Genomic DNA, 21,919 nt, shown 5'->3' with positions numbered 1-21,919 from the left:
CAGAAATGTGAGGAACATGTGTGTTTTTAGCCAAATTTTGAGGTTTGCAAAGGATTCTGGGTAACAGAACCTGGTCCGAGCCCCGCAAGTCACCCCATCTTGGATTCCCCTAGGTCTCTAGTTTTCAGAAATGCACAGGTTTGGTAGATTTCCCTAGGTGCCGGCTGAGCTAGAGGCCAAAATCTACAGGTAGGCACTTCGCAAAAAACACATCTGTTTTCTTTCAAACATTTGTATGTGTCCACGTTGCGCTTTGGGGCGTTTACTGTCGCGGGCGCTAGGCCTACCCACACAAGTGAGGTATCATTTTTATCGGAGACTTAGGGGAACGCTGGGTGGAAGGAAATTTGTGGCTACTCTCAGATTCCAGAACTTTCTGCCACAGAAATATGAGGAACATTTGTTTTTTTTTGCCAAATTTTGAGGTTTGCAAAGGATTCTGGGTAACAGAACCTGGTCCGAGCCCCGCAAGTCACCCCATCTTGGATTCCCCTAGGTCTCTAGTTTTCAGAAATGCACAGGTTTGGTAGGTTTCCCTAGGTGCTGGCTGAGCTAGAGGACAAAACCTACAGGTAGGCACTTCGCAAAAAACACCTTCTGTTTTCTTTCAAAAATTTGGATGTGTCCATAATGCGCTTTGGGGCGTTTCCTGTCGCGGGCGCTAGGCCTACCCACACAAGTGAGGTATCATTGTTATCTGGAGACTTGGGGGAACGCTGGGTGGAAGCAAATTTGTGGCTCCTCTCAGATTCCAGAACTTTCTGCCACAGAAATGTGAGGAACATGTGTGTTTTTAGCCAAATTTTGAGGTTTGCAAAGGATTCTGGGTAACAGAACCTGGTCCGAGCCCCGCAAGTCACCCCATCTTGGATTCCCCTAGGTCTCTAGTTTTCAGAAATGCACTGGTTTGGTAGGTTTCCCTAGGTGCCGGCTGAGCTAGAGGCCAAAATATACAGGTAGACACTTCGTAAAAAACACCTCTGTTTTCTTTCAAAAATTTGGATGTGTCCACGTTGCGCTTTGGGGCGTTTCCTGTTGCGGGCGCTAGGCCTACCCACACAAGTGAGGTATCATTTTTATCAGGAGACGTGGGGGAACGCTGGGTGGAAGGAAATTTGTGGCTCCTCTCAGATTCCAGAACTTTGTGCCACAGAAATGTGAGGAACATGTGTTTTTTTAGCCAAATTTTGAGGTTTGCAAAGGATTCTGGGTAACAGAACCTGGTCCGAGCCCCGCAAGTCACCCCATCTTGGATTCCCCTCGGTCTCTAGTTTTCAGAAATGCACAGGTTTGGTAGGTTTCCCTAGGTGCCGGCTGAGCTAGAGGCCAAAATCTACAGGTAGGCACTTCGCAAAAAACACCTCTGTTTTCTTTCAAAAATGTGGATGTGTCCACGTTGCGCTTTGGGGCGTTTCCTGTCGCGGGCGCTAGGCCTACCCAAACAAGGGAGGTATCATTTTTATCGGGAGACTTGGGGGAACGCTGGGTGGAAGGAAATTTGTGGCTCCTCTCAGATTCCAGAACTTTCTGCCACAGAAATATGAGGAACATGTATTTTTTTAGCCACATTTTGAGGTTTGCAAAGGATTCTGGGTAACAGAACCTGGTCCGAGCCCCGCAAGTCACCCCATCTTGGATTCCCCTAGGTCTCTAGTTTTCAGAAATGCACAGGTTTGGTAGGTTTCCCTAGGTGCCGGCTGAGCTAGAGGCCAAAATCTACAGGTAGGCACTTCGCAAAAAACACCTCTGTTTTCTTTCAAAAATGTGGATGTGTCCACGTTGCGCTTTGGGGCGTTTCCTGTCGCGGGCGCTAGGCCTACCCACTCAAGTGAGGTATCATTTTTATCGGGAGACTTGGGGGAACCCTGGGTGGAAGGAAATTTGTGGCTCCTCTCAGATTCCAGAACTTTCTGCCACAGAAATGTGAGGAACATGTGTTTTTTTAGCCAAATTTTGAGGTTTGCAAAGGATTCTGGGTAACAGAACCTGGTTCGAGCCCCGCAAGTCACCCCATCTTGGATTCCCCTAGGTCTCTAGTTTTCAGAAATGCACAGGTTTGGTAGGTTTCCCTAGGTGCCGGCTGAGCTAGAGGCCAAAATCTACAGGTAGGCACTTCGTAAAAAACACCTCTGTTTTCTTTCAAAAATTTGGATGTGTCCACGTTGCGCTTTGGGGTGTTTCCTATTGCGGGCGCTAGGCCTACCCACACAAGTGAGGTATCATTTTTATCGGGAGACTTGGGGGAACGCTGGGTGGAAGGAAATTTGTGGCTGCTCTCAGATTCCAGAACTTTCTGCCACAGAAATGTGAGGAACATGTGTTTTTTTAGCCAAATTTTGAGGTTTGCAAAGGATTCTGGGTAACAGAACCTGGTCCGAGCCCCGCAAGTCACCCCATCTTGGATTCCCCTAGGTCTCTAGTTTTCAGAAATGCACAGGTTTGGTAGGTTTCCCTAGGTGCCGGCTGAGCTAGAGGCCAAAATCTACAGGTAGGCACTTCGTAAAAAACACCTCTGTTTTCTTTCAAAAATTTGGATGTGTCCACGTTGCGCTTTGGGGCGTTTCCTGTTGCGGGCGCTAGGCCTACCCACACAAGTGAGGTATCATTTTTATCAGGAGACGTGGGGGAACGCTGGGTGGAAGGAAATTTGTGGCTCCTCTCAGATTCCAGAACTTTGTGCCACAGAAATGTGAGGAACATGTGTTTTTTTAGCCACATTTTGAGGTTTGCAAAGGATTCTGGGTAACAGAACCTGGTCCGAGCCCCGCAAGTCACCCCATCTTGGATTCCCCTCGGTCTCTAGTTTTCAGAAATGCACAGGTTTGGTAGGTTTCCCTAGGTGCCGGCTGAGCTAGAGGCCAAAATCTACAGGTAGGCACTTCGCAAAAAACACCTCTGTTTTCTTTCAAAAATGTGGATGTGTCCACGTTGCGCTTTGGGGCGTTTCCTGTTGCGGGCGCTAGGCCTACCCAAACAAGGGAGGTATCATTTTTATCGGGAGACTTGGGGGAACGCTGGGTGGAAGGAAATTTGTGGCTCCTCTCAGATTCCAGAACTTTCTGCCACAGAAATATGAGGAACATGTGTTTTTTTAGCCACATTTTGAGGTTTGCAAAGGATTCTGGGTAACAGAACCTGGTCCGAGCCCCGCAAGTCACCCCATCTTGGATTCCCCTAGGTCTCTAGTTTTCAGAAATGCACAGGTTTGGTAGGTTTCCCTAGGTGCTGGCTGAGCTAGAGGCCAAAATCTACAGGTAGACACTTCGCAAAAAACACCTCTGTTTTCTTTCAAAAATGTGGATGTGTCCACGTTGCGCTTTGGGGCATTTACTGTCGCGGGCGCTAGGCCTACCCACACAAGTGAGGTATCATTTTTATTGGGAGACTTGGGGGAACGCTGGGTGGAAGGAAATTTTTGGCTCCTCTCAGATTCCAGAACTTTCTGCCACAGAAATGTGAGGAACATGTGTTTATTTAGCCAAATTTTGAGGTTTGCAAAGGATTCTGGGTAACAGAACCTGGTCCGAGCCCCGCAAGTCACCCCATCTTGGATTCCCCTAGGTCTCTAGTTTTCAGAAATGCACAGGTTTGGTAGGTTTCCCTAGGTGCCGGCTGAGCTAGAGGCCAAAATCTACAGGTAGGCACTTCGCAAAAAACACCTCTGTTTTCTTTAAAAAATTTGGATGTGTTCATGTTGCGCTTTGGGGCGTTTCCTGTTGCGGGCGCTAGGCCTACCCACACAAGTGAGGTATCATTTTTATTTGGAGACTTGGGGGAACGCTGGGTGGAAGGAAATTTGTGGCTCCTCTCAGATTCCAGAACTTTCTGCCACAGAAATGTGAGGAACATGTGATTTTTTTAGCCCAATTTTGAGGTTTGCAAAGGATTCTGGGTAACAGAACCTGGTCCGAGCCCCGCAAGTCACCCCTCCTTGGATTCCCCTAGGTCTCTAGTTTTCAGAAATGCACAGGTTTGGTAGATTTCCCTAGGTGCCGGCTGAGCTAGAGGCCAAAATCTACAGGTAGGCACTTCGCAAAAAACACCTCTGTTTTCTTTCAAACATTTGTATGTGTCCACGTTGTGCTTTGGGGCGTTTACTGTTGCATGCGCTAGGCCTACCCACACAAGTGAGGTATCATTTTTATCGGGAGACTTAGGGGAACGCTGGGTGGAAGGAAATTTGTGGCTACTCTCAGATTCCAGAACTTTCTGCCACAGAAATATGAGGAACATGTGTTTTTTTTTGCCAAATTTTGAGGTTTGCAAAGGATTCTGGGTAACAGAACCTGGTCCGAGCCCTGCAAGGCACCCCATCTTGGATTCCCCTAGGTCTCTAGTTTTCAGAAATGCACATGTTTGGTAGGTTTCCCTAGGTGCTGGCTGAGCTAGAGGACAAAACCTACAGGTAGGCACATCGCAAAAAACACCTTCTGTTTTCTTTCAAAAATTTGGATGTGTCCATAATGCGCTTTGGGGCGTTTCCTGTCGTGGGCGCTAGGCCTACCCACACAAGTGAGGTATCATTGTTATCTGGAGACTTGGGGGAACGCTGGGTGGAAGGAAATTTGTGGCTCCTCTCAGATTCCAGAACTTTCTGCCACAGAAATGTGAGGAACATGTGTTTTTTTAGCCAAATTTTGAGGTTTGCAAAGGATTCTGGGTAACAGAACCTGGTCCGAGCCCCGCAAGTCACCCCATCTTGGATTCCCCTAGGTCTCTAGTTTTCAGAAATGCACAGGTTTGGTAGGTTTCCCTAGGTGTCGGCTGAGCTAGAGGCCAAAATCTACAGGTAGGCACTTCGCAAAAAACACCTCTGTTTCCTGTAAAAAATGTGGATGTGTCCACGTTGCGCTTTGGGGCGTTTCCTGTCGCGGGCGCTAGGCCTACCCACTCAAGTGAGGTATCATTTTTATTGGGAGACTTGGGGGAACCCTGGGTGGAAGGAAATTTGTGGCTCCTCTCAGATTCCAGAACTTTCTGCCACAGAAATGTGAGGAACATGTGTTTATTTAGCCAAATTTTGAGGTTTGCAAAGGATTCTGGGTAACAGAACCTGGTCCGAGCCCCGCAAGTCACCCCATCTTGGATTCCCCTAGGTCTCTAGTTTTCAGAAATGCACAGGTTTGGTAGGTTTCCCTAGGTGCCGGCTGAGCTAGAGGCCAAAATCTACAGGTAGGCACTTCGCAAAAAACACCTCTGTTTTCTTTAAAAAATTTGGATGTGTTCATGTTGCGCTTTGGGGCGTTTCCTGTTGCGGGCGCTAGGCCTACCCACACAAGTGAGGTATCATTTTTATTTGGAGACTTGGGGGAACGCTGGGTGGAAGGAAATTTGTGGCTCCTCTCAGATTCCAGAACTTTCTGCCACAGAAATGTGAGGAACATGTGATTTTTTTAGCCCAATTTTGAGGTTTGCAAAGGATTCTGGGTAACAGAACCTGGTCCGAGCCCCGCAAGTCACCCCTCCTTGGATTCCCCTAGGTCTCTAGTTTTCAGAAATGCACAGGTTTGGTAGATTTCCCTAGGTGCCGGCTGAGCTAGAGGCCAAAATCTACAGGTAGGCACTTCGCAAAAAACACCTCTGTTTTCTTTCAAACATTTGTATGTGTCCACGTTGTGCTTTGGGGCGTTTACTGTTGCATGCGCTAGGCCTACCCACACAAGTGAGGTATCATTTTTATCGGGAGACTTAGGGGAACGCTGGGTGGAAGGAAATTTGTGGCTACTCTCAGATTCCAGAACTTTCTGCCACAGAAATGTGAGGAACATGTGTTTTTTTAGCCAAATTTTGAGGTTTGCAAAGGATTCTGGGTAACAGAACCTGGTCCGAGCCCCGGAAGTCACCCCTGCTTGATTCCCCTAGGTCTCTAGTTTTCAAAAATGCACAGTTTTGGTAGGTTTTCCTAGGTGCCGGCTGAGCTGGAGGACAAAATCTACAGGTAGGCACTTCGCAAAAAACACCTCCTGTTTTCTTACAAAAATGTGGATGTGTCCACATTGCGCTTTGGGGCGTTTCCTGTCGCGTGCGCTAGGCCTACCCACACAAGTGAGGTATCATTTTTATCGGGAGACTTGCGGGGAACACTGGGTGGAAGGAATTTTGTGGCTCCTCTCAGATTCCAGAACTTTCTGCCACAGAAATGTGAGGAACATGTGTTTTTTTAGCCAAATTTTGAGGTTTGCAAAGGATTCTGGGTAATAGAACCTGGTCCGAGCCCCGCAAGTCACCCCATCTTGGATTCCCCTAGGTCTCTAGTTTTCAGAAATGCACAGGTTTGGTAGATTTCCCTAGGTGCCGGCTGAGCTAGAGGCCAAAATCTACAGGTAGGCACTTCGCAAAAAACACCTCTGTTTTCTTTCAAACATTTGTATGTGTCCACGTTGCGCTTTGGGGCGTTTACTGTCGCGGGCGCTAGGCCTACCCACACAAGTGAGGTATCATTTTTATCGGGAGACTTAGGGGAACGCTGGGTGGAAGGAAATTTGTGGCTACTCTCAGATTACAGAACTTTCTGCCACAGAAATATGAGGAACATGTGGTTTTTTTTGCCAAATTTTGAGGTTTGCAAAGGATTCTGGGTAACAGAACCTGGTCCGAGCCCCGCAAGTCACCCCATCTTGGATTCCCCTAGGTCTCTAGTTTTCAGAAATGCACAGGTTTGGTAGGTTTCCCTAGGTGCTGGCTGAGCTAGAGGACAAAACCTACAGGTAGGCACTTCGCAAAAAACACCTTCTGTTTTCTTTCAAAAATTTGGATGTGTCCATAATGCGCTTTGGGGCGTTTCCTGTCGCGGGCGCTAGGCCTACCCACACAAGTGAGGTATCATTGTTATCTGGAGACTTGGGGGAACGCTGGGTGGAAGCAAATTTGTGGCTCCTCTCAGATTCCAGAACTTTCTGCCACAGAAATGTGAGGAACATGTGTGTTTTTAGCCAAATTTTGAGGTTTGCAAAGGATTCTGGGTAGCAGAACCTGGTCTGAGCCACGCAAGTCTCCTCATCTTGGATTCCCCTAGGTCTCTAGTTTTCAGAAATGCACAGGTTTGGTAGGTTTCCCTAGGTGCCGTCTGAACTAGAGGCCAAAATCTACAGGTAGGCACTTCGCAAAAAACACCTCTATTTTCTGTAAAAAGTGTGGATGTGTCCATGTTGCGCTTTGGGGCGTTTCCTGTCGCGGGCGCTAGGCCTACCCACTCAAGTGAGGTATCATTTTTATCGGGAGACTTGGGGGAACCCTGGGTGGAAGGAAATTTGTGGCTCCTCTCAGATTCCAGAACTTTCTGCCACAGAAATGTGAGGAACATGTGTTTTTTTAGCCACATTTTGAGGTTTGCAAAGGATTCTGGGTAACAGAACCTGGTCCGAGCCCCGCAAGTCACCCCATCTTGGATTCCCCTAGGTCTCTAGTTTTCAGAAATGCACAGGTTTGGTAGGTTTCCCTAGGTGTCGGCTGAGCTAGAGGCCAAAATCTATAAGTAGGCACTTCGCAAAAAACACCTCTGTTTTCTTTAAAAAATGTGGATGTGTTCATGTTGCGCTTTGGGGCGTATCCTGTTGCGGGCGCTAGGCCTACCCACACAAGTGAGGTATCATTTTTATTTGGAGACTTGGGGGAACGCTGGGTGGAAGGAAATTTGTGGCTCCTCTCAGATTCCAGAACTTTCTGCCACAGAAATGTGAGGAACATGTGTTTTTTTAGCCAAATTTTGAGGTTTACAAAGGATTCTGGGTAACAGAACCTGGTCCGAGCCCCGCAAGTCACCCCATCTTGGATTCCCCTAGGTCTCTAGTTTTCAGAAATGCACAGGTTTGGTAGGTTTCCCTAGGTGTCGGCTGAGCTAGAGGCCAAAATCTACAGGTAGGCAATTCGCAAAAAACACCTCTGTTTTCTTTAAAAAATGTGGATGTGTCCACGTTGCGCTTTGGGGCGTTTCCTGTTGCGGGCGCTAGGCCTACCCACACAAGTGAGGTATCATTTTTATCGGGAGACTTGGGGGAACGCTGGGTAGAAGGAAATTTGTGGCTCCTCTCAGATTCCAGAACTTTCTGCCACAGAAATGTGAGGAACATGTGTTTTTTTTTGCCAAATTTTGAGGTTTGCAAAGGATTCTGGGTAACAGAACCTGGTCCGAGCCCCGCAAGTCACCCCTCCTTGGATTCCCCTAGGTCTCTCGTTTTCAAAAATGCACAGGTTTGGTAGGTTTCCCTAGGTGCCGGCTGAGCTAGAGGACAAACTCTACAGGTAGGCACTTCGCAAAAAACACCTCCTGTTTTCTTTCAAAAATTTGGATGTGTCCACGTTGCGCTTTGGGGCGTTTACTGTCGCGGGCGCTAGGCCTACCCACACAAGTGAGGTATCATTTTTATCGGGAGACTTGGGGGAACGCTGGGTGGAAGGAAATTTGTGGCTCCTCTCAGATTCCAGAACTTTCTTCCACAGAAATATGAGTAACATGTGTTTTTTTAGCCAAATTTTGAGGTTTGCAAAGAATTCTGGGTAACAGAACCTGGTCCGAGCCCCGCAAGTCACCCCATCTTAGATTCCCCTAGGTCTCTAGTTTTCAGAAATGCACAGGTTTGGTAGGTTTCCCTAGGTGCTGGCTGAGCTAGAGGACAAAATCTACAGGTAGGCACTTCGCAAAAAACACCTTCTGTTTTCTTTCAAAAATGTGGATGTGTCCACGTTGCGCTTTGGGGCGTTTCCTGTCGCGGGCGCTAGGCCTACCCACTCAAGTGAGGTATCATTTTTATCGGGAGACTTGGGGGAACCCTGGGTGGAAGGAAATTTGTGGCTCCTCTCAGATTCCAGAACTTTCTGCCACAGAAATGTGAGGAACATGTGTTTGTTTAGCCAAATTTTGAGGTTTGCAAAGGATTCTAGGTAACAGAACCTGGTTCGAGCCCCGCAAGTCACCCCATCTTGGATTCCCCTAGGTCTCTAGTTTTCAGAAATGCACAGGTTTGGTAGGTTTCCCTAGGTGTCGGCTGAGCTAGAGGCCAAAATCTATAGGTAGGCACTTCGCAAAAAACACCTCTGTTTGCTTTCAAAAATGTGGATGTGTCCACGTTGCGCTTTGGGGCGTTTCCTGTTGCGGGCGCTAGGCCTACCCACACAAGTGAGGTATCATTTTTATCGGGAGACTTGGGGGAACGCTGGGTGGAAGGAAATTTGTGGCTCCTCTCAGATTCCAGAACTTTCTGCCACAGAAATGTGAGGAACATGTGTTTTTTTAGCCAAATTTTGAGGTTTGCAAAGGATTCTGGATAACAGAACCTGGTCCGAGCCCCGCAAGTCACCCCATCTTGGATTCCCCTAGGTCTCTAGTTTTCAGAAATGCACAGGTTTGGTAGGTTTCCCTAGGTGCCGGCTGAGCTAGAGGCCAAAATCTACAGGTAGGCACTTCGCAAAAAACACCTCTGTTTTCTTTCAAAAATTTGGATGTGTCCATGTTGCGCTTTGGGGCGTTTCCTGTTGCGAGCGCTAGGCCTACCCACTCAAGTGAGGTATCATTTTTATCGGGAGACTTGGGGGAACCCTGGGTGGAAGGAAATTTGTGGTTCCTCTCAGATTCCAGAACTTTCTGCCACAGAAATGTGAGGAACATGTGTTTTTTTAGCCAAATTTTGAGGTTTGCAAAGGATTCTGGGTACCAGAACCATGGTCCGAGCCCCGCAAGTCACCCCATCTTGGATTCCCCTAGGTCTCTAGTTTTCAGAAATGCACAGGTTTGGTAGGGTTCCCTAGGTGTCGGCTGAGCTAGAGGCCAAAATCTATAAGTAGGCACTTCGCAAAAAACACCTCTGTTTTCTTTCAAAAATTTGGATGTGTCCACGTTGCGCTTTGGGGCGTTTCCTGTCACGGGCGCTAGGCCTACCCACACAAGTGAGGTATCATTTTTATTGGGAGACTTGGGGGAACGCTGGGTGGAAGGAAATTTGTGGCTCTTCTCAGATTCCAGAACTTTCTGCCACAGAAATGTGAGGAACATGTGTTTTTTAGTCAAATATTGAGGTTTGCAAAGGATTCTGGGTAACAGAACCTGGTCCAAGCCCCGCAAGTCACCCCATCTTGGATTCCCCTAGGTCTCTAGTTTTCAGAAATGCACAGGTTTGGTAGGTTTCCCTAGGTGCCGGCTGAGCTAGAGGCCAAAATCTACATGTAGGCACTTCGCAAAAAACACCTCTGTTTTCTTTAAAAAATTTGGATGTGTTCATGTTGCGCTTTGGGGCGTTTCCTGTTGCGGGCGCTACGCCTACCCACACAAGTGAGGTATCATTTTTATCAGGAGACTTGGGGGAACGCTGGGTGGAAGGAAATTTGGGGCTCCTCTCAGATTCCAGAACTTTCTGCCACAGAAATGTGAGGAACATGTGTTTTTTTAGCCAAATTTTGAGGTTTGCAAAGGATTCTGGGTAACAGAACCTGGTCCGAGCCCCGGAAGTCACCCCTGCTTGATTCCCCTAGGTCTCTAGTTTTCAAAAATGCACAGTTTTGGTAGGTTTTCCTAGGTGCCGGCTGAGCTGGAGGACAAAATCTACAGGTAGGCACTTCGCAAAAAACACCTCTGTTTTCTTTAAAAAATGTGGATGTGTCCACGTTGCGCTTTGGGGCGTTTCCTGTCGCGGGCGCTAGGCCTACCCACTCAAGTGAGGTATCATTTTTATCGGGAGACTTGGGGGAACCCTGGGTGGAAGGAAATTTGTGGCTCCTCTCAGATTCCAGAACTTTCTGCCACAGAAATGTGAGGAACATGTGTTTTTTTAGCCAAATTTTGAGGTTTGCAAAGGATTCTGGGTAACAGAACCTGGTCCGAGCCCCGCAAGTCACCCCATCTTGGATTCCCCTAGGTCTCTAGTTTTCAGAAATGCACAGGTTTGGTAGGTTTCCCTAGGTGTCGGCTGAGCTAGAGGCCAAAATCTATAAGTAGGCACTTCGCAAAAAACACCTCTGTTTTCTTTCAAAAATTTGGATGTGTCCACGTTGCTCTTTGGGGTGTTTCCTATTGCGGGCGCTAGGCCTACCCACACAAGTGAGGTATCATTATTATCGGGAGACTTGGGGGAACGCTGGGTGGAAGGAAATTTGTGGCTCTTCTCAGATTCCAGAACTTTCTGCCACAGAAATGTGAGGAACATGTGTTTTTTAGTCAAATATTGAGGTTTGCAAAGGATTCTGGGTAACAGAACCTGGTCCGAGCCCCGCAAGTCACCCCATCTTGGATTCCCCTAGGTCTCTAGTTTTCAGAAATGCACAGGTTTGGTAGGTTTCCCTAGGTGCCGGCTGAGCTAGAGGCCAAAATCTACATGTAGGCACTTCGCAAAAAACACCTCTGTTTTCTTTAAAAAATGTGGATGTGTTCATGTTGCGCTTTGGGGCGTTTCCTGTTGCGGGCGCTACGCCTACCCACACAAGTGAGGTATAATTTTTATCAGGAGACTTGGGGGAACGCTGGGTGGAAGGAAATTTGGGGCTCCTCTCAGATTCCAGAACTTTCTGCCACAGAAATGTGAGGAACATGTGTTTTTTTAGCCAAATTTTGAGGTTTGCAAAGGATTCTGGGTAACAGAACCTGGTCCGAGCCACGGAAGTCACCCCTGCTTGATTCCCCTAGGTCTCTAGTTTTCAAAAATGCACAGTTTTGGTAGGTTTTCCTAGGTGCCGGCTGAGCTGGAGGACAAAATCTACAGGTAGGCACTTCGCAAAAAACACCTCCTGTTTTCTTACAAAAATGTGGATGTGTCCACATTGCGCTTTGGGGAGTTTCCTGTCGCGTGCGCTAGGCCTACCCACACAAGTGAGGTATCATTTTTATCGGGAGACTTGCGGGGAACACTGGGTGGAAGGAATTTTGTGGCTCCTCTCAGATTCCAGAACTTTCTGCCACAGAAATGTGAGGAACATGTGTTTTTTAGTCAAATATTGAGGTTTGCAAAGGATTCTGGGTAACAGAACCTGGTCCGAGCCCCGCAAGTCACCCCATCTTGGATTCCCCTAGGTCTCAGGTTTTCAGAAATGCACAGGTTTGGTAGGTTTCCCTAGGTGCCGGCTGAGCTAGAGGCCAAAATCTACATGTAGGCACTTCGCAAAAAACACCTCTGTTTTCTTTCAAACATTTGTATGTGTCCACGTTGCGCTTTGGGGCGTTTACTGTCGCGGGCGCTAGGCCTACCCACTCAAGTGAGGTAAAATTTTTATCGGGAGACTTGGGGGAACCCTGGGTGGAAGGAAATTTGTGGCTCCTCTCAGATTCCAGAACTTTCTGCCACAGAAATGTGAGGAACATGTGTTTTTTTAGCCACATTTTGAGGTTTGCAAAGGATTCTGGGTAACAGAACCTGGTCCGAGCCCCGCAAGTCACCCCATCTTGGATTCCCCTAGGTCTCTAGTTTTCAGAAATGCACAGGTTTGGTAGGTTTCCCTAGGTGTCGGCTGAGCTAGAGGCCAAAATCTATAAGTAGGCACTTCGCAAAAAACACCTCTGTTTTCTTTCAAAAATTTGGATGTGTCCACGTTGCGCTTTGGGGTGTTTCCTATTGCGGGCGCTAGGCCTACCCACACAAGTGAGGTATCATTTTTATCGGGAGACTTGGGGGAACGCTGGGTGGAAGGAAATTTGTGGCTGCTCTCAGATTCCAGAACTTTCTGCCACAGAAATGTGAGGAACATGTGTTTTTTTAGCCAAATTTTGAGGTTTGCAAAGGATTCTGGGTAACAGAACCTGGTCCGAGCCCCGCAAGTCACCCCATCTTGGATTCCCCTAGGTCTCTAGTTTTCAGAAATGCACAGGTTTGGTAGGTTTCCCTAGGTGCCGGCTGAGCTAGAGGCCAAAATCTACAGGTAGGCACTTCGTAAAAAACACCTCTGTTTTCTTTCAAAAATTTGGATGTGTCCACGTTGCGCTTTGGGGCGTTTCCTGTTGCGGGCGCTAGGCCTACCCACACAAGTGAGGTATCATTTTTATCAGGAGACGTGGGGGAACGCTGGGTGGAAGGAAATTTGTGGCTCCTCTCAGATTCCAGAACTTTGTGCCACAGAAATGTGAGGAACATGTGTTTTTTTAGCCAAATTTTGAGGTTTGCAAAGGATTCTGGGTAACAGAACCTGGTCCGAGCCCCGCAAGTCACCCCATCTTGGATTCCCCTCGGTCTCTAGTTTTCAGAAATGCACAGGTTTGGTAGTTTTCCCTAGGTGCCGGCTGAGCTAGAGGCCAAAATCTACAGGTAGGCACTTCGCAAAAAACACCTCTGTTTTCTTTCAAAAATGTGGATGTGTCCACGTTGCGCTTTGGGGCGTTTCCTGTCGCGGGCGCTAGGCCTACCCAAACAAGGGAGGTATCATTTTTATCGGGAGACTTGGGGGAACGCTGGGTGGAAGGAAATTTGTGGCTCCTCTCAGATTCCAGAACTTTCTGCCACAGAAATATGAGGAACATGTGTTTTTTTAGCCACATTTTGAGGTTTGCAAAGGATTCTGGGTAACAGAACCTGGTCCGAGCCCCGCAAGTCACCCCATCTTGGATTCCCCTAGGTCTCTAGTTTTCAGAAATGCACAGGTTTGGTAGGTTTCCCTAGGTGCCGGCTGAGCTAGAGGCCAAAATCTACAGGTAGGCACTTCGCAAAAAACACCTCTGTTTTCTTTCAAAAATGTGGATGTGTCCACGTTGCGCTTTGGGGCGTTTCCTGTCGCGGGCGCTAGGCCTACCCACTCAAGTGAGGTATCATTTTTATCGGGAGACTTGGGGGAACCCTGGGTGGAAGGAAATTTGTGGCTCCTCTCAGATTACAGAACTTTCTGCCACAGAAATGTGAGGAACATGTGTTATTTTAGCCAAATTTTGAGGTTTGCAAAGGATTCTGGGTAACAGAACCTGGTCCGAGCCCCGCAAGTCACCCCATCTTGGATTCCCCTAGGTCTCTAGTTTTCAGAAATGCACAGGTTTGGTAGGTTTCCCTAGGTGTCGGCTGAGCTAGAGGCCAAAATCTATAAGTAGGCACTTCGCAAAAAACACCTCTGTTTTCTTTCAAAAATTTGGATGTGTCCACGTTGCGCTTTGGGGCGTTTCCTGTCACGGGCGCTAGGCCTACCCACACAAGTGAGGTATCATTTTTATTGGGAGACTTGGGGGAACGCTGGGTGGAAGGAAATTTGTGGCTCTTCTCAGATTCCAGAACTTTCTGCCACAGAAATGTGAGGAACATGTGTTTTTTTAGCCAAATTTTGAGGTTTGCAAAGGATTCTGGGTAACAGAACCTGGTCCGAGCCCCGCAAGTCACCCCATCTTGGATTCCCCTAGGTCTCTAGTTTTCAGAAATGCACAGGTTTGGTAGATTTCCCTAGGTGCCGGCTGAGCTAGAGGCCAAAATCTACAGGTAGGCACTTCGCAAAAAACACCTCTGTTTTCTTTCAAACATTTGTATGTGTCCACGTTGCGCTTTGGGGCGTTTCCTGTTGCGGGCGCTAGGCCTACCCACACAAGTGAGGTATCATTTTTATCAGGAGACGTGGGGGAACGCTGGGTGGAAGGAAATTTGTGGCTCCTCTCAGATTCCAGAACTTTCTGCCACAGAAATGTGAGGAACATGTGTTTTTTTAGCCAAATTTTGAGGTTTGCAAAGGATTCTGGGTAACAGAACCTGGTCCGAGCCACGCAAGTCACCCCATCTTGGATTCCCCTAGGTCTCTAGTTTTCAGAAATGCACAGGTTTGGTAGGTTTCCCTAGGTGCCGGCTGAGCTAGAGGCCAAAATCTACAGGGAGGCACTTCGTAAAAAACACCTCTGTTTTCTTTCAAAAATTTGGATGTGTCCACGTTGCGCTTTGGGGCGTTTCCTGTTGCGGGCGCTAGGCCTACCCACACAAGTGAGGTATCATTTTTATCAGGAGACGTGGGGGAACGCTGGGTGGAAGGAAATTTGAGGCTCCTCTCAGATTCCAGAACTTTGTGCCACAGAAATGTGAGGAACATGTGTTTTTTTAGCCAAATTTTGAGGTTTGCAAAGGATTCTGGGTAACAGAACCTGGTCCGAGCCCCGCAAGTCACCCCATCTTGGATTCCCCTAGGTCTCTAGTTTTCAGAAATGCACAGGTTTGGTAGATTTCCCTAGGTGCCGGCTGAGCTAGAGGCCAAAATCTACAGGTAGGCACTTCGCAAAAAACACCTCTGTTTTCTTTCAAACATTTGTATGTGTCCACGTTGCGCTTTGGGGCGTTTACTGTCGCGGGCGCTAGGCCTACCCACTCAAGTGAGGTAACATTTTTATCGGGAGACTTGGGGGAACGCTGGGTGGAAGGAAATTTGTGGCTGCTCTCAGATTCCAGAACTTTCTGCCACAGAAATGTGAGGAACATGTGTTTTTTTAGCCAAATTTTGAGGTTTGCAAAGGATTCTGGGTAACAGAACCTGGTCCGAGCCACGCAAGTCACCCCATCTTGGATTCCCCTAGGTCTCTAGTTTTCAGAAATGCACAGGTTTGGTAGGTTTCCCTAGGTGCCGGCTGAGCTAGAGGCCAAAATCTACAGGGAGGCACTTCGTAAAAAACACCTCTGTTTTCTTTCAAAAATTTGGATGTGTCCACGTTGCGCTTTGGGGCGTTTCCTGTTGCGGGCGCTAGGCCTACCCACACAAGTGAGGTATCATTTTTATCAGGAGACGTGGGGGAACGCTGGGTGGAAGGAAATTTGTGGCTCCTCTCAGATTCCAGAACTTTGTGCCACAGAAATGTGAGGAACATGTGTTTTTTTAGCCAAATTTTGAGGTTTGCAAAGGATTCTGGGTAACAGAACCTGGTCCGAGCCCCGCAAGTCACCCCATCTTGGATTCCCCTCGGTCTCTAGTTTTCAGAAATGCACAGGTTTGGTAGGTTTCCCTAGGTGCCGGCTGAGCTAGAGGCCAAAATCTACAGGTAGGCACTTCGCAAAAAACACCTCTGTTTTCTTTCAAAAATGTGGATGTGTCCACGTTGCGCTTTGGGGCGTTTCCTGTCGCGGGCGCTAGGCCTACCCAAACAAGGGAGGTATCATTTTTATCGGGAGACTTGGGGGAACGCTGATTGGAAGGAAATTTGTGGCTCCTCTCAGATTCCAGAACTTTCTGCCACAGAAATATGAGGAACATGTGTTTTTTTAGCCACATTTTGAGGTTTGCAAAGGATTCTGGGTAACAGAACCTGGTCCGAGCCCCGCAAGTCACCCCATCTTGGATTCCCCTAGGTCTCTAGTTTTCAGAAATGCACAGGTTTGGTAGGTTTCCCTAGGTGCCGGCTGAGCTAGAGGCCAAAATCTACAGGTAGGCACTTCGCAAAAAACACCTCTGTTTTCTTTCAAAAATGTGGATGTGTCCACGTTGCGCTTTGGGGCATTTACTGTCGCGGGCGCTAGGCCTACCCACACAAGTGAGGTATCATTTTTATTGGGAGACTTGGGGGAACGCTGGGTGGAAGGAAATTTTTGGCTCCTCTCAGATTCCAGAACTTTCTGCCACAGAAATGTGAGGAACATGTGTTTATTTAGCCAAATTTTGAGGTTTGCAAAGGATTCTGGGTAACAGAACCTGGTCCGAGCCCCGCAAGTCACCCCATCTTGGATTCCCCTAGGTCTCTAGTTTTCAGAAATGCACAGGTTTGGTAGGTTTCCCTAGGTGCCGGCTGAGCTAGAGGCCAAAATCTACAGGTAGGCACTTCGCAAAAAACACCTCTGTTTTCTTTAAAAAATTTGGATGTGTTCATGTTGCGCTTTGGCGCGTTTCCTGTTGCGGGCGCTAGGCCTACCCACACAAGTGAGGTATCATTTTTATTTGGAGACTTGGGGGAACGCTGGGTGGAAGGAAATTTGTGGCTCCTCTCAGATTCCAGAACTTTCTGCCACAGAAATGTGAGGAACAGGTGATTTTTTTAGCCCAATTTTGAGGTTTGCAAAGGATTCTGGGTAACAGAACCTGGTCCGAGCCCCGCAAGTCACCCCTCCTTGGATTCCCCTAGGTCTCTAGTTTTCAGAAATGCACAGGTTTGGTAGATTTCCCTAGGTGCCGGCTGAGCTAGAGGCCAAAATCTACAGGTAGGCACTTCGCAAAAAACACCTCTGTTTTCTTTCAAACATTTGTATGTGTCCACGTTGTGCTTTGGGGCGTTTACTGTCGCATGCGCTAGGCCTACCCACACAAGTGAGGTATCATTTTTATCGGGAGACTTAGGGGAACGCTGGGTGGAAGGAAATTTGTGACTACTCTCAGATTCCAGAACTTTCTGCCACAGAAATATGAGGAACATGTGTTTTTTTTTTGCCAAATTTTGAGGTTTGCAAAGGATTCTGGGTAACAGAACCTGGTCCGAGCCCCGCAAGTCACCCCATCTTGGATTCCCCTAGGTCTCTAGTTTTCAGAAATGCACAGGTTTGGTAGGTTTCCCTAGGTGCTGGCTGAGCTAGAGGACAAAACCTACAGGTAGGCACATCGCAAAAAACACCTTCTGTTTTCTTTCAAAAATTTGGATGTGTCCATAATGCGATTTGGGGCGTTTCCTGTCGCGGGCGCTAGGCCTACCCACACAAGTGAGGTATCATTGTTATCTGGAGACTTGGGGGAACGCTGGGTGGAAGGAAATTTGTGGCTCCTCTCAGATTCCAGAACTTTCTGCCACAGAAATGTGAGGAACATGTGTGTTTTTAGCCAAATTTTGAGGTTTGTAAAGGATTCTGGGTAGCAGAACCTGGTCTGAGCCACGCAAGTCTCTTCATCTTGGATTCCCCTAGGTCTCTAGTTTTCAGAAATGCACAGGTTTGGTAGGTTTCCCTAGGTGCCGTCTGAACTAGAGGCCAAAATCTACAGGTAGGCACTTCGCAAAAAACACCTCTGTTTTCTGTAAAAAATTTGGATGTGTCCACGTTGCGCTTTGGGGCGTTTCCTGTCGCGGGCGCTAGGCCTACCCACTCAAGTGAGGTATCATTTTTATCGGGAGACTTGGGGGAACCCTGGGTGGAAGGAAATTTGTGGCTCCTCTCAGATTCCAGAACTTTCTGCCACAGAAATGTGAGGAACATGTGTTTTTTTAGCCAAATTTTGAGGTTTGCAAAGGATTCTGGGTAACAGAACCTGGTCCGAGCCCCGCAAGTCACCCCATCTTGGATTCCCCTAGGTCTCTAGTTTTCAGAAATGTACAGGTTTGGTAGGTTTCCCTAGGTGTCGGCTGAGCTAGAGGCCAAAATCTATAAGTAGGCACTTCGCAAAAAACACCTCTGTTTTCATTCAAAAATTTGGATGTGTCCACGTTGCGCTTTGGGGTGTTTCCTCTCACGGGCGCTAGGCCTACCCACACAAGTGAGGTATAATTTTTATTGGGAGACTTGGGGGAACGCTGGGTGGAAGGAAATTTGTGGCTCTTCTCAGATTCCAGAACTTTCTGCCACAGAAATGTGAGGAACATGTGTTTTTTAGTCAAATATTGAGGTTTGCAAAGGATTCTGGGTAACAGAACCTGGTCCGAGCCCCGCAAGTCACCCCATCTTGGATTCCCCTAGGTCTCTAGTTTTCAGAAATGCACAGGTTTGGTAGGTTTCCCTAGGTGCCGGCTGAGCTAGAGGCCAAAATCTACATGTAGGCACTTCGCAAAAAACACCTCTGTTTTCTTTAAAAAATTTGGATGTGTTCATGTTGCGCTTTGGGGCGTTTCCTGTTGCGGGCGCTACGCCTACCCACACAAGTGAGGTATCATTTTTATCAGGAGACTTGGGGGAACGCTGGGTGGAAGGAAATTTGGGGCTCCTCTCAGATTCCAGAACTTTCTGCCACAGAAATGTGAGGAACATGTGTTTTTTTAGCCAAATTTTGAGGTTTGCAAAGGATTCTGGGTAACAGAACCTGGTCCGAGCCCCGGAAGTCACCCCTGCTTGATTCCCCTAGGTCTCTAGTTTTCAAAAATGCACAGTTTTGGTAGGTTTTCCTAGGTGCCGGCTGAGCTAGAGGACAAAATCTACAGGTAGGCACTTCGCAAAAAACACCTCCTGTTTTCTTTCAAAAATGTGGATCTGTCCACATTGCGCTTTGGGGCGTTTCCTGTCGCGTGCGCTAGGCCTACCCACACAAGTGAGGTATCATTTTTATCGGGAGACTTGCGGGAACACTGGGTGGAAGGAATTTTGTGGCTCCTCTCAGATTCCAGAACTTTCTGCCACAGAAATGTGAGGAACATGTGTGTTTTTAGCCAAATTTTGAGGTTTGCAAAGGATTCTGGGTAACAGAACCTGGTCCGAGCCCCGCAAGTCACCCCATCTTGGATTCCCCTAGGTCTCTAGTTTTCAGAAATGCACAGGTTTGGTAGATTTCCCTAGGTGCCGGCTGAGCTAGAGGCCAAAATCTACAGGTAGGCACTTCGCAAAAAACACATCTGTTTTCTTTCAAACATTTGTATGTGTCCACGTTGCGCTTTGGGGCGTTTACTGTCGCGGGCGCTAGGCCTACCCACACAAGTGAGGTATCATTTTTATCGGGAGACTTAGGGGAACGCTGGGTGGAAGGAAATTTGTGGCTACTCTCAGATTCCAGAACTTTCTGCCACAGAAATATGAGGAACATTTGTTTTTTTTTGCCAAATTTTGAGGTTTGCAAAGGATTCTGGGTAACAGAACCTGGTCCGAGCCCCGCAAGTCACCCCATCTTGGATTCCCCTAGGTCTCTAGTTTTCAGAAATGCACAGGTTTGGTAGGTTTCCCTAGGTGCTGGCTGAGCTAGAGGACAAAACCTACAGGTAGGCACTTCGCAAAAAACACCTTCTGTTTTCTTTCAAAAATTTGGATGTGTCCATAATGCGCTTTGGGGCGTTTCCTGTCGCGGGCGCTAGGCCTACCCACACAAGTGAGGTATCATTGTTATCTGGAGACTTGGGGGAACGCTGCGTGGAAGCAAATTTGTGGCTCCTCTCAGATTCCAGAACTTTCTGCCACAGAAATGTGAGGAACATGTGTGTTTTTAGCCAAATTTTGAGGTTTGCAAAGGATTCTGGGTAACAGAACCTGGTCCGAGCCCCGCAAGTCACCCCATCTTGGATTCCCCTAGGTCTGTAGTTTTCAGAAATGCACTGGTTTGGTAGGTTTCCCTAGGTGCCGGCTGAGCTAGAGGCCAAAATATACAGGTAGACACTTCGTAAAAAACACCTCTGTTTTCTTTCAAAAATTTGGATGTGTCCACGTTGCGCTTTGGGGCGTTTCCTGTTGCGGGCGCTAGGCCTACCCACACAAGTGAGGTATCATTTTTATCAGGAGACGTGGGGGAACGCTGGGTGGAAGGAAATTTGTGGCTCCTCTCAGATTCCAGAACTTTGTGCCACAGAAATGTGAGGAACATGTGTTTTTTTAGCCAAATTTTGAGGTTTGCAAAGGATTCTGGGTAACAGAACCTGGTCCGAGCCCCGCAAGTCACCCCATCTTGGATTCCCCTCGGTCTCTAGTTTTCAGAAATGCACAGGTTTGGTAGGTTTCCCTAGGTGCCGGCTGAGCTAGAGGCCAAAATCTACAGGTAGGCACTTCGCAAAAAACACCTCTATTTTCTTTCAAAAATGTGGATGTGTCCACGTTGCGCTTTGGGGCGTTTCCTGTCGCGGGCGCTAGGCCTACCCAAACAAGGGAGGTATCATTTTTATCGGGAGACTTGGGGGAACGCTGGGTGGAAGGAAATTTGTGGCTCCTCTCAGATTCCAGAACTTTCTGCCACAGAAATATGAGGAACATGTGTTTTTTTAGCCACATTTTGAGGTTTGCAAAGGATTCTGGGTAACAGAACCTGGTCCGAGCCCCGCAAGTCACCCCATCTTGGATTCCCCTAGGTCTCTAGTTTTCAGAAATGCACAGGTTTGGTAGGTTTCCCTAGGTGCCGGCTGAGCTAGAGGCCAAAATCTACAGGTAGGCACTTCGCAAAAAACACCTCTGTTTTCTTTCAAAAATGTGGATGTGTCCACGTTGTGCTTTGGGGCGTTTCCTGTCGCGGGCGCTAGGCCTACCCACTCAAGTGAGGTATCATTTTTATCGGGAGACTTGGGGGAACCCTGGGTGGAAGGAAATTTGTGGCTCCTCTCAGATTCCAGAACTTTCTGCCACAGAAATGTGAGGAACATGTGTTTTTTTAGCCAAATTTTGAGGTTTGCAAAGGATTCTGGGTAACAGAACCTGGTTCGAGCCCCGCAAGTCACCCCATCTTGGATTCCCCTAGGTCTCTAGTTTTCAGAAATGCACAGGTTTGGTAGGTTTCCCTAGGTGTCGGCTGAGCTAGAGGCCAAAATCTATAAGTAGGCACTTCGCAAAAAACACCTCTGTTTTCTTTCAAAAATTTGGATGTGTCCACGTTGCGCTTTGGGGTGTTTCCTATTGCGGGCGCTAGGCCTACCCACACAAGTGAGGTATCATTTTTATCGGGAGACTTGGGGGAACGCTGGGTGGAAGGAAATTTGTGGCTGCTCTCAGATTCCAGAACTTTCTGCCACAGAAATGTGAGGAACATGTGTTTTTTTAGCCAAATTTTGAGGTTTGCAAAGGATTCTGGGTAACAGAACCTGGTCCGAGCCCCGCAAGTCACCCCATCTTGGATTCCCCTAGGTCTCTAGTTTTCAGAAATGCACAGGTTTGGTAGGTTTCCCTAGGTGCCGGCTGAGCTAGAGGCCAAAATCTACAGGTAGGCACTTCGTAAAAAACACCTCTGTTTTCTTTCAAAAATTTGGATGTGTCCACGTTGCGCTTTGGGGCGTTTCCTGTTGCGGGCGCTAGGCCTACCCACACAAGTGAGGTATCATTTTTATCAGGAGACGTGGGGGAACGCTGGGTGGAAGGAAATTTGTGGCTCCTCTCAGATTCCAGAACTTTGTGCCACAGAAATGTGAGGAACATGTGTTTTTTTAGCCACATTTTGAGGTTTGCAAAGGATTCTGGGTAACAGAACCTGG

This window comes from Pleurodeles waltl, chromosome 4_2 (assembly GCF_031143425.1).
Source record: "Pleurodeles waltl isolate 20211129_DDA chromosome 4_2, aPleWal1.hap1.20221129, whole genome shotgun sequence".
Taxonomy (NCBI): Eukaryota; Metazoa; Chordata; class Amphibia; order Caudata; family Salamandridae; genus Pleurodeles; species Pleurodeles waltl.
The sequence above is the reverse complement of the archived record's forward strand: the minus strand, read 5'-3'. Positions refer to the sequence as shown.